This window comes from Engraulis encrasicolus, chromosome 8, assembly GCF_034702125.1.
Source record: "Engraulis encrasicolus isolate BLACKSEA-1 chromosome 8, IST_EnEncr_1.0, whole genome shotgun sequence".
Taxonomy (NCBI): Eukaryota; Metazoa; Chordata; class Actinopteri; order Clupeiformes; family Engraulidae; genus Engraulis; species Engraulis encrasicolus.
Window position 1 is genome coordinate 126,530 of NC_085864.1, and position 13,154 is coordinate 139,683.

Here is a 13,154-nt window from a genome sequence, read left to right on the forward strand (position 1 = left end):
ATACTTTGGATACTTTTTCTAAACTCTTAACACAGACAACCACCAACCAAGCGCAATTGGCCAAACATTTAATTTTCTTCTCAAAAGCACACACTGTTAAATATACACAAAGTACTCATTTCAAAATATATCACATCTTTTTCTGTACACACTCACTTTATCAAAACACTAGATATATGGCTCAAATGAAATACATCTGTCAAAAACTAACACTTGTTGTCATTTCACAAGGTACATTGAGTCAATCAAATAACACAAGACTTCAAAACACTGGCTATTGAGAACATTACAAAAGTTGCATAGACTTTTATGTTTCAGTTTTACATGTAGCCTATTGCATGCATTTAAATTATGCAATTCACTGCTTGCACTAAATTTCCAAATGCAACAGGACTGTGACCTCATATGTTGTTGACATTCAAGATGATTACAGTAAGACACATTTTTTTTTACTGTTGACTCCAGGAGGTACAGTACATATACTGTTTATAGTATGATAGAACATATAAAATTCCAATATTACTTACAGAAAGAGAACAAAATATCATGAAACAAATACACATTACAGTAAAGCACAAACAAGACGGTTGCCTAGGGTGCCAAATGTCTTGGGAGGATAAAGTCTGAAAGTCCCACAGAATTAGAACATTACTGTGAGACATTAAAAAACATCAAAACATTACAGTAAACCTTACACTGACAATGCTGTCAATGGTATTCATAGCCACTCAGTATATGTAGGACAGTAGATCTTGGATACAATTGAAGATACTGTGTTTACAGATGCTAATTTTGAAAATCCACAAAAGGAATGGGGGTGCTTCCCAAGGGCAAATGGACTAGAACCGGCCCTGAAATTACTGAATCTATAATACCTTGCCATGTTTACTGTATTTACTGTAATTTATACCAATCTCGGCAGATGTGTTATAGAGTGATAAATACAATTTCTAAACATGATACGGTAATTTTACATCAACATGAATTACATAAAGATTTTGTTAGGCCTATAGACATTCTTCTCATAAACAAACAGTTCTTTCCAACTGTTGCAAAAGCATTTTCATTCTGTGATTTTGAGACCGTTTTTTTACTGTAAAAACTGTTGTCAAAAACTCAATAAAAGCAAACATAATTGGAGGGTTTTCTTCCACTTTTATCAATAATCTGTTTACCATACTCTTGCTAGTGTCATGCAAATGCCTTTTTACTGAAGTAAGGATTTGGATGTTGTATTTCCAGTTTTGACACACTGTGTGAAAGCATTTGAAAATAAGCCATAAAAGATACATTGTTTTGTTGCTGTGGTTATCCTGTATGTAAAGGAAATTTTTGAATTTTAGAAATGCATTCATTGACTGCTAATTGTGTGAAAAAGGCATATAACGTGTCAACTGCATGGCAATGGAAAGCCCTTGGTGTGTCAACTGTATTAAGAGTTTTGCAAATGTCGCTGAAGATTGGACAAAAGCTCGTTAGCAATTGAAAAAAACTGAATATAGGCCCTATGATGTAGGCTACTTGGGCCTAATATGTTCAAATAGGCCTGGTAAACAGAGTTAGTGAATAATATAATAATAAATAATAAGATCTATCTATCTATCTATCTATCTATCTATCTATCTATCTATCTATCTATCTATCTATCTATCTATCTATCTATCTATCTATCTATCTATCTATCTATCACAAAAGGTCAGAGGTCAAAGAAATGGGAACACCCCCTGATGAAACAGATGACGTGCATTCATTCACGTTTTGTTTACATTTTGGGGAGCTGGATTAGCCAGGAATGATAACTGCACTGAGCTAGCCAGTAACCCTTGCTTGGACTAAACATTGACTCAAGACCAAAATATTCAATGGATTTATGACAGGACAAGAGACTGACTGATGTGAACTTCTCCAAACCATCTGCACGAAAGGTAAGACATCCTATCTCTGTATAGCGATTGGTTGAAGCTAGAAAACGTCAGTGTCTGAGGTGTCAGTGGAAGTTAGGGATCAAAGTTCTGCCCTACAAAGGCAAAGAGCAGTAAGTGCATTTTTTCAAAAAAATTGTTTTTGCAGAAATAGAAAGTGCACGGTCAGCTCTTCAATCTGTTACAATTTCATGTTGATCTGTAAACAGTTTCATGTAAATATTTGAGATTTTAGTTTGCAGTGTGTAGGGTAAAACCAAGCCAAAGTGCAGTATAGTGTTTTTGCTGCAGTTTGCCTATTCTTTCACTGCTGTTTTCCTTGGTTTCAATCATTTGCTGCAGTCTGCCTTGGTTTACCTTGCCCTAGCCTTTGTTAGGCTTACTATATTTTTTGAAAAAGGGCTTCTTGTAGTTAGTAGTTGGCAGCAGGGTGGTGTTGGTAGTTTGCAGTGTGTGTCATGATTATGTTAATCATGATTAATAATGCTAATGAGTGTGTTTACACTTTCTATGCAGAGCCAAACAACACCCTGAGAAATGTTAATCGCGATTGCTAATAACTCACTAATAACTCACTCTAACTGCTAACCAAAACACTTTCTTGACACTCCCAAGCACCACAAATGTAGAAATCCCATACTGAAATTGTTCATGATTGCATGTTTGTATGTTTACAAGGATTAGGGAAGAAAATGATCAAAGAACAAAGAAGATGCTAATCGCAATTGCTAACTGCTGACTGTAGCCTAGCTACCTAGCTTTTTCTTGAAAGTGTGCATTTATTACCTGTAGGCCTAAAAATCTGTAAAATACACATTTGTTCCATTGCTTAGGCATCAATGAACATTTTTACATCAAAAAATATTGTCAGTGCCTACTGATTTCTAACCTGACTCTCGCGCAGATGGATTGTCATCCATCTGGAATTTTGATGGTAACCTTGCTGTTCTAGCCCGTGGGTGTATTCAAAAAAAGCTCGAACGTGATTGGAGAAATTAGGTAACAGTGACGTACTACTTCAACCAGTCACATCGAAGCGGCCCGTGACGTAGTTTTCAGCGACGCGAGATAGAAGCCACAACAGAGCAGTTAGCATGTTGACAGTAGTTCCAGCCCAGCTAGCATGTGTATAGTGGATCATTGTTGGCGTTTGAACGGCAAGCCGCCTGTGGTATGCCACCTGTGTCCGACATCGGACCACTGACGGTTACAAAACACACAAGGCATCGGTGGATTTTGGTTGGCAATCCGACATAGTGCACGAGTACTCTGCAGGGTCCAAACAGCGGCATGCTACCTGACAATCCATCTGCGTAAGAGCCAGGTTACATGCTACCAGCCCCTAGCACCAATGGAGGAGGACCGCCTACTCATTTGGTGCCAGCATCGTTTGCATCAGATAAATCACAACAAAGATATGGTAAGTTAGATGTCTTGAAATGGCTATATTTTCTTTTAGTGAACACATCATGGGCATGGGTTTGTCCGTTTCTGACGGGGTGATAAATATTGCAGACAAAATGGACGTCTGCTTGCCTGCACAACCAATGTGACATATATTGATGAATAAAACTTAATCAAGTATGTGTATTTCGCTGAAAATGATTGACCAGCGATAAAATGTTATTCAGACAAAATTGCCAAGCCATATGAAAACAATGCAGCCTCAACAGCATGCAGTTGCTACTAGCATTATTGGTTGTGTTCTGGTCACCGTTAGGCATGCCAATTTACCTATGATAATACAGTAAACCGTTTACAGTCCCATACGTTTTGTATATCCTACCATGAGAGAAATATACACCAGGATTGCATTAACTACTCCCGGTGTGCACGATTAACTTCGGGTCTGATTAACTTGGATGGCATAAAGAGCTGTTCACGTCAGACGAGACAGGATGGGGCGTCTTAAGTTCTATTATACACTTTGGAAACTGCATTACGGTTCGACGAGAGGAGCATGCCGTCGCACGTTTGCCGTTGTTATTGTGCGCGATTGTATTCTCAAACACTTCAGCTGTGGTCAATTCAAATAGTCGATTCGTGAGTGTGCTAAGCACTTCGATAAGTTGTAGGTGACCATCCCTAGTTGATCGGACGACCCAAAGTTAATCGTGCTCACCGTCATAAGCTGGGACACACACACACACGCTGTGCCATTGTTAATTGATCAATGGTGATGTCTTTTCTCTCTCTCTCTCCATTATTAGGTGACCCAAGACCCACGGTTATATAAGGTATGTCTGATTTATTACATCCATTGCTAGGTCAGAGGCAAAGAGTACATTACTGAAGCAAGCAAAGCCGTATTGTTAAGGGGTGTAAAACCCATTTGTGTAAACAATTAGTTTTTTTCATCGGGGTGGGGATGTGAAATGACTGAGAACCTATTATCAAGGTAAATAGGACCCTTGCTGACCTCACCTGTACCTGTGGCCTCGGAAGGTATCCAATGTTACAGGTTTGAATTCTTAGTAAGAGTAACTGAAAAGTATATGTGCTGTCCTGCACCACTATCCACCTAAACCTACATTAATTTCTCAAGAGACTGTATTCCTCATAACATTACAGTTGACAGACGCTTTTGATCAAAGTGATGTACAAGGGCAGTAATGCAACATGTGGGTGGAAAATACTCTGTACACAGAGTAAGTAGCATACCCTGTTGTTAATGAACTTTAAGTCACCTAGAAATATTTTAAAATGTGTTGCAATCAATTCCCTTGTTGTTTTTGTTCAAAACCTTGTATGTAGCCACAATTGTCACACATAACCTTCTGAAATGTTTGTTTAATATACTTCTATACTTCCTTTGTCTGTGTCTGACGCCAGGAGGTGTATGAAGAAACGACAGCATAGAGGACCCAGCACATCCCCTCACAGATTCCATGCCTTTCAAAATATTAGAACAAGATTTCAAGGCATTTTCCTTAAAGAACTTGCAACATTTCAGGAGTGCGTCACCATTTGGGTTTTCATTTTGTTCAATACATCACCTAACACCAAGAACGCTACATTTTGTAAGCTATGTTTCTTGCATTGCCAGTAACCAATATTTAAAAGAAAAAAGAATGTGTATATATAAATTGATATCTTATTTGTCATTATTTACACTTTCATTACTGTACATTGAAAAAAATTAGACAGTGTTTTCTTTTCACAATAAAATTGTATTTACATATGTTCCAATTACTTGTGTACACCATTATTTACACCATTTGTTCAATATTCGATTCGATATTGTGACAAGATTCCACTTCTTTGTTCCTAATGGATGATGGTTAGATTCTGAACTAATGCTGTGTTACATGTTCCATTATGTCTATGAATCTGTCATTAGGGAGAGTCAGTCACAAAAAGCCTCGCTCACAACCAGTAGAATGAAGTACCTTAAAACCATAGGTTGTTTTGTAACTGATGTCAAATGTAAGGACTGTTGTTGACTGCTGCCTCATTAGGCTTTGTCCCAAACCCAGAGCAGACAGTCTCGTTAATGAAAGTGGCACATCTGGTATTTAAGTACACATGTTCTGTACAGCTGTCAGCAGACCATGATAACATTTCCAACTCTTCAGTAATGTCTAGATCTCGGTGGGGTAGTGTAGTGTAGATTCTATACACATGTGGTTGTACAGGCGCATTTTGAAACAGGCTCAACACAGAAGACCAAAGAAATGGAATTGTGGTAGGTGCAACACGTATGACCTGGCTGGCTCCAAACTTGTGGTGCGCATGCTCTGTGCCAGCCATTACTGAACTCACTGTCTTGTCTACCTAGAGTGTTCATTTGATGGTTTACAACAGTACAAGTGAGGGAAGAGCCTAATTCAATTTCCACTGTACATGTGTAGCAGCTGGATGACCCGGTCTGTGATGACAATCCCAGCAGACGCTGCCAACGCCATGACTTGCCTACCTGAAAACAACACACAATGTTAAAATAGAATCGGCAAACAAGGCAACTGTAATTCTAAAGACTCTATAGGCCTAGTATCTGCATTTTAATTCATACCTATTTAAAACTAAGACCTGAACAGCAGTAGGCTACTAGTACTTAGTTTTAAATTTACTGCTGACCGAAAGGGAGACTTGGGGTCCTTGCCAGTAGATGGTGAGTGACAGGCCTCACCCTGTTTTTATTTTATTATATCGAAACAGGTTAACAACTAGGGCAGAAAGTGAAAAGGGGAAGCCCACAGACCTATATCAATATGTATAGGTCTGTGGGGAAGCCATCCTGGTGAATTTGAAGTCAGAATGTCGTCGTGAAATAAACATTCCATCTCTCACATGCCGACGTTTTGGGACATGCTGCATTGGCAGCGATCACGGGGATAGTACATTTAATTTAACACGAACTTAGCATAAACAAATTGGTCTGAATGTGACATCTTGGCATACTATTATGATCAACAGCACTCAGTCACCATAGCATGCGAGGTCTGGAAATGAGGCTTGTACAATATTGAATTACCGGCACTATCAAAAACACGTTAGAAACAACCAAGAGGTTTTCACTCACCATTTACAGTTTTTTTCAATTGCTAACAAGCACTTAGCCATACTATGGATACTTTTTCTAAACTCTTAACACAGACTACCACCTACCAAACACAATTGGCCAAACAGTTCATTTTCTTCTCAAAAGCACACACTGTTAAATATACACAAAGTACTCATTTCAAAACAGAACACATCGTTTTCTGTACAAACTCACTTTACCAAAACACTAGAAACATGGCTCAAAATGAAATACGTCTGTCAAACAATAACCCTTGTTTTCATTTCACAAGGTACATTGAGTCAATCAAATTACGCAAGACTTCAAAACACCGGGTATTGTCAACATTACAGAGGCTACATAGACTTGTATGTTTCAGTTTTACAGGTAGCCTATTGAATGCATTCAAATCATGCAATTCACTGTTTGCACTAAATTTCTGAAGGCAACAGGACTCGGACCTCATGTGTTGTTGACATTCAAGTTGATTCCAGTACGAAGCATTTTTTTACTGTTGACTGCGGGTACAGTAGAAATACTGTTTATAGTATGATAGAACAAACAAAGTTTTGCTGTGTTACTTACAGTGAACACAATATCATGAAACAAATACATATAAAAGCACAAACAAGACGGTTGCCTAGGCCCACAAATGTCTTGGGAGGATAAGACTAAAAGTCCACACAGAATCAGAATGTCACACAAAATACATAAAGCAATACAGTACACCTTACACTGACAATGCTGTCAATGGTATTCATGGCCACTCAGTAGGCCTATATATGCAGGTACCACAGTAGATCTTAGATCAAATTGAAGACACTATGCTTACAGATGCGAATTTTGAAAATCCACAAAAGGAACGGGGGTGCTTCCCAAGGACAAATGGACTAGAACCGGCCCTGAAATTATTGAATCTATAATACCTTTTCATGCATTTCCAAATCATGACTTCATGGACAGCATTGACTTCAGACGTTTACTGTATTTACCGTAATTTATACCAATTTCGGCAGATGTGTTGACAGAGTGATATATACAATTTCTAAACATGATTCAGTAATTTTACATGAACGTGAATTATGAAGATTTTGTTAGGGCATCCTTCATATAAACAAACAGTTCTTTCCAACTGTTACAAATGCATTTTTATTCTGTGATTGTGAGACAACTTTTTATTGTAAAAACGGTTGCCAAAAACTGTCAATAGAACCGAACAACTAAAATTGGAGGGTTTTCTTCTACTTTTATCAATAATCTGTTTACTGTACTCTTGCTATTGTCATGCAAAGACATTTTTTACTGAAATAAGGATTTGGATGTTGTATTTCCAGTTTTGACACACTGTGTGAAAGCATTTGAAAATAAGCCATCAAAGATACATTGTTTTGTTGCTGTAGTTATCCTGTATGTAAAGGAAATGTTAGCATTTTAGAAATGCATTCATTGACTACTAATTGTGTGAAAAAGTCATGTAATGAGTCAACTGCATGGCCATGGAAAGCCATTGCTGTGTAAACTGTGTTGAGAGTTTTGCAAATGTCGCTGAGGATTGGACAAAAGCTTGTTAGCAATTGAAAAAAACTGTATATGTGGCATGGACCTCTCGACTAAAATCCCCACTTAAAGTTGGTCTTGTAAACAGTTGAGGACTGAACATCGCTGCGCTCTGCTCATTCTCCTTCAGTGGATCATTGGAAGAAGAGCGAGAACGTTCTTGCCACCAACTAATTCCTTGTTTTCTGTTCCTCTTTCAAATAATGAATGTTTGGTAGTTTTGATAACACTTGAAATCGCAGAGTTCATACAATATGCAGGCCGCCGTTGTTGTGCTAGCCACTGACTGTGGGGTGTGCTAGCAGCACTACAGTGTTGTCGCGCAAGATGCTACGTCATACCCGTCAACACCTCACTCCACGATGATTGACATTGACATTATCCAATGGTCGGGCCACGTTTATTTTCTACTCGAGGACTTCGGGCTCGACAAGGCTGAACCAGACCCCTGTGCGAGCTCACGAAGTGTAACGAAGATGCACGAAGCACTAGGGGTCTCGCGAGAGCCAGGCTAACTGATTTTCCAATAAAAAGAGTATTTCTAGTCATCATACTGCAATATCCTATTGTATGCTTGTGTAATTTTAAGCTGTAGGCTAATACAAAGGCAAAATGCAGTATAGCCTATAAAATTGCCAAATTGTGGATTTTTTTTAATGAAAATATATGGCTGTGTTCGACTCACTTTAATCTATGTAATTGCAAATTTTGGTGTTAAATAGGCCTATGAGTAAAAAGTTGTGTAAATAAAACACAAAAAGCTGTTTTTCTCAGTTTGGGGTTTTTGCACTTACTGCTCTTTGCCTTTGTAGATCAAAGTTGTCAACTTGATATCTGTGGCAAAGATTCACAGTGGTATAATTTTATTCTGAACGTGACATGTATCAGTCAAATCACAACCCAACTTGAGAAGATCTTTCAGCACTTGCGATGACTTCGTGCACATGTGTCAAATCGAATTCCCTAGGCTACTCTGCGCTGTTGACACCTTGCACTGTAGCTTGTGTCACGGTTTCCTTGGGGTAAATTCGGAGCCTGTGATATAATATTTTGATTCTTATGTGCAGCATGGAAAAAATAGCAATTATCTATCAAGTGGTTTGATGTTGTAGTGAATAGACGAGTGTTGTTCCGCAGATGAGCAGAAACTTCTGCCGAAATTGCGGTAGGCCTAGGCTCTAGGTAGTAGCTTGGCTACCGCGGTCACACATCATGAACACAAATATTTGCCTTGTGCGTTCCAAAGCCTGAACAGTCAATTCATTTGTGTGCTGGGCTATACGGTTGTATGAAAGATTTAAGTACCACAAGTCCAACTATTATACAACTGCCATGGCCAGATCGAGTGATAAACTGTCTTGAAACGCGTCTATATTCATATCAAAAACTAAGGGTTTTAATGAGGTCAATGGGGTGTTGAGAACCACTGCCCTATCATGATGTTATTTAAAATTCTATTTTATCTATCTATCTATCTATCTATCTATCTATCTATCTATCTATCTAGCTAGCTAAACCCCATCAGACATGACAGCTAAATCATGGAGTAACATAGTTACAGTTTTTTTTCAATTGCTAACAAGTGTTTGTCCAATCCTCAGCGACATTTGCAAAACTCTTAACACAGTTAACACACCAAGGGCTTTCCATGGCCATGCAGTTGACACATTACATGCCTTTTTCACACAATTAGCAGTCAATGAATGCATTTCTAAAATGCTAACATTTCCTTTACACACAGGATAACCACAGCAACAAAACAATGTATCTTTTATGGGTTATTTTCAAATGCTTTCACACAGTGTGTCAAAACTGGAAATACAACATCCAAATCCTTATTTCAGTAAATATGCCTTTGCATGGCATTAGCAAGAGTACAGTAAACAGATTATTGATAAAAGTAGAAGAAAACCTCAAATTTTACAGTTTTTTTCAATTGCTAACAAGCTTTTGTCCAATCCACAGCGACATTTGCAAGAGTACAGTAAACAGATTATTGATAAAAGTAGAATAAACCCCTCCCATTTCAGTTGTTTGGTTCTGTTGACCGTTTTTGACAACAGTTTTTACAGTAAAAAGTTGTCTCACAATCACAGAATGGAAATGCTTTTGGGAAGCACCCCCATTCCTTTTGTGAATTTCAAAATTTGAATCTGTAAGCAGTGTCTTCAATTTGATCTAAGATCTGTGGTACCTACATATACTGAGTGGCCATGAATACCATTGACAGCATTGTCAGTGTAAGGTTTACTGTAATGTTTTATGTATTTTGTGTGAACTTTTAGGCTTTATCCTCCCAAGATATTTGGCGCCCTCGGCAACCGTCTTGTTTGTGCTTTTATATGTATTTGTTTCATGATATTTTGTTCACTGTAAGTAACTTTGCAAAATTTTTACACTTTTTACATAGGCCTATTACATTTTCACATTCTTTATCTTTACTTTGTCCCCCCCTCCCTGACTATTCCTGTGTTATTTGTGTCTTGAAATGTCCATGTGGGCATTTGTTTATTTGTGTATTTATGTAAGCTACTGGATACCTGAATTTCCCCCTGGGGATTAATAAAGTTACTCTACTCTACTCTACTACTAAAACGTTGTATGTTTTTTCATATTATAAAAAGTATTTCTACTTTACCACCTGTAGTCAGCAATAAAAAATGCTTCGTACCGGAATCATCTTGAATGTCAACAACACATGAGGTCCGAGTCCTGTTGCCTTTGGAAATTTAGTGAAAACAGTGAATTGCATGATTTGAATGCATGCAATAGGCTACATGTAAAATTGAAATGTAAAAGTCTATGCAGCTTCTGTAATGTTGGCAGTGGCCAGTGTTTTGAAGTCTTGTGTCATTTGATTAACTCAATGTTCCTTGTGAAATGAAAACAAGTGTTATTGTTAGACAGACGTATTTCATTTTGAGCCATGTTTCTAGTGTTTTGGTAAAGTGAGTGTGTACAGAAAACGATGTGATGTATTTCGAAATGAGTACTTTGTGTATATTTAACAGTGTGTGCTTTTGAGAAGAAAATTAACTGTTTAGCCAATTGTGTTTGGTAGGTGGTAGTCCGTGTTAAGAGTTTAGAAAAAGTTCCCATAGTATGGGTAAGTGCTTGTTAGCAATTGAAAAAAAATGTAATTGGCAGTTCTCATATTCACTGTCCCCTGGTCGCTACAGTATGCTCAAAATTCACTAATATCGTTTTTAGCTAAATCTTTTAGCTAAATCTTTATCGTTATACAAGACCATCCACTGCGCAAAACATACACGCGCGCACCTGCGTTCGCGCGCGCGTGCCCTGCGCTGCTGTGCTCTTGTCACCTTTCTCACCTCTGACCTGTTTGCATGCCTGTTACATAGCCTACAGCATTACATCTTGGTACACCAGCTGCACACACGACAACAAGAAGATGTTACAGCACATTATTAAAACAACAGAGAGAATCATTGGATGCCAACTATCCACACTTGAGGAGATCCACCATACACACTGCACAAACAGAGCATTAAACATCCTTAAAGATCACACACACCCTGGTCACAGGCTCTTCACCATGCTACCATCTGGCAGTAGGGGATCTTACCGTCCAAATAGGGCCTAATCGTTACACGCTGGATAGAAGCACCAAAATCGGTGTAGACCTTCTTTAGGGTGTTCTCCATCATTTCAGAAGGGGTGCCCCAAATGTCAATGTCATTAAGTTCATTTTTATGGGGTAAATCCAAGATGGCTGCCCAAAACGAGCCAATAGTAGTAAAATGCTGTACTGCCTGGACATAATGGTGTTATGGGCCAATCCACCTATTTGTGTGTGATGAACTGAACTTTGAAAATATGTGCAAAACTTACCATAAAACAATGTTATATATGTCTTATTTGGATTCAAAAACAGAAAAATCATTTAAAAAAAAAACATGGTCAGAATGAGATCACTCTACAATTGAGTGCTCATTTCTGGGCAATTAGCTATTGAACCAACATTCATTAAGAGTTTTAAAAACTTGCAGTGGGTCATATCTATAACATCCAAAAAGAAAATTGTGGTTAGAAAATTTAGGATAGAAGAGATAAACCCTTGAACTGGGCCACACATAACTGTCCCAATGTTATCATGCTAGCATTAGCAGGTTCAGACACTCAGTCTGCTCTTCAGATGAAGATGGCAAACAATAATTTGAATCCCACTTAGACTTGCGCACACACACAAGAACTACTACTACTTCCTTCACTGCATGAAAAGAGGGATTTGCGGGCGAGTGTAGCACCTTAAACTGTCACACACATTAAGCCCCAGCATTTGCGGTTGCAAAAGGGAACACTTGGCTAAAACTGTCGCAAATTGACCTGGCAACTGCTCCCCCATGATCCCCTCCCCTCCCCTGCTTAGGGGAGCCTTTAATATGTAAATAACAGTGATCAGGTCAGGAACTGCCACAGTCATTTGGGGTGGGGTGAGGAGGGAGGGAGTGGGGGAGAGCAAGCCGGTTTCTAGGATTTTGGGGGCCCTAGGCAAGGGGATTGTAGGTGGGCCCAGGGCATGTTGTGGCCTTGTACAAAAATAAACGGTGCAAGCACATCAATATGCATAGGCCCTATAGCCTGCACAAAAGGCCCACAGTTTAATAACTACACTTCTCCTACACATAGGATAGAGTGTTTCTGGTTTGTAACCAGTGTTGGGGTAACGCGTTACTAAGTAACGTCGTTACGTAATTTCATTACTTTTGGCAGTGACTTAGGAACGTAACGCATTACTCTTCAAATTTCAATAACGTAATTACAGTTACTGCACTGCTGTAACGGTCGTTACTCGTTATTTGAGCCTTTAAATCATCTTCAGGTTTGCTGATATTAGCTCTAGATGCGCGAAGCTCTCTGTCTGGGCTGTTTTTTTCCCCCAGCCCTTCTCGAGCTCTCGGGTGTGGGTGTGTGAGAGCACGCGCATTGAATGGCCCACGGGACAAAGGACCTCCTTAGCTGAGGGCATGATCATATCCAACAATAACACTAACAGATTAGATTAGATTAGATTAGATTAGATTAGATTAAACTTTATTTATCCCCAAGGGTAAATTATTTTACCAGTTTGCTCTGTAGATTAAAAAGAGAAGTAAAAATAAAAATAAAAAGAATAAAAAGAATATGAAAATAAAAAAGTAAAAAAAAGTAGA

General features: G+C 38.6%; 1 long non-coding RNA gene across 1 annotated transcript; it reads left to right on the top strand.

Moving 5' to 3' along the window:
- The first annotated feature begins 2,866 nt into the window (after positions 1-2,866).
- On the top strand, positions 2,867-5,501 carry LOC134453439 (uncharacterized). The gene is made up of 3 exons (XR_010035602.1): positions 2,867-3,342; positions 4,133-4,159; positions 4,755-5,501. It is a non-coding gene; the product is annotated as an uncharacterized LOC134453439 (long non-coding RNA).
- The last annotated feature ends 7,653 nt before the right edge of the window (positions 5,502-13,154 follow it).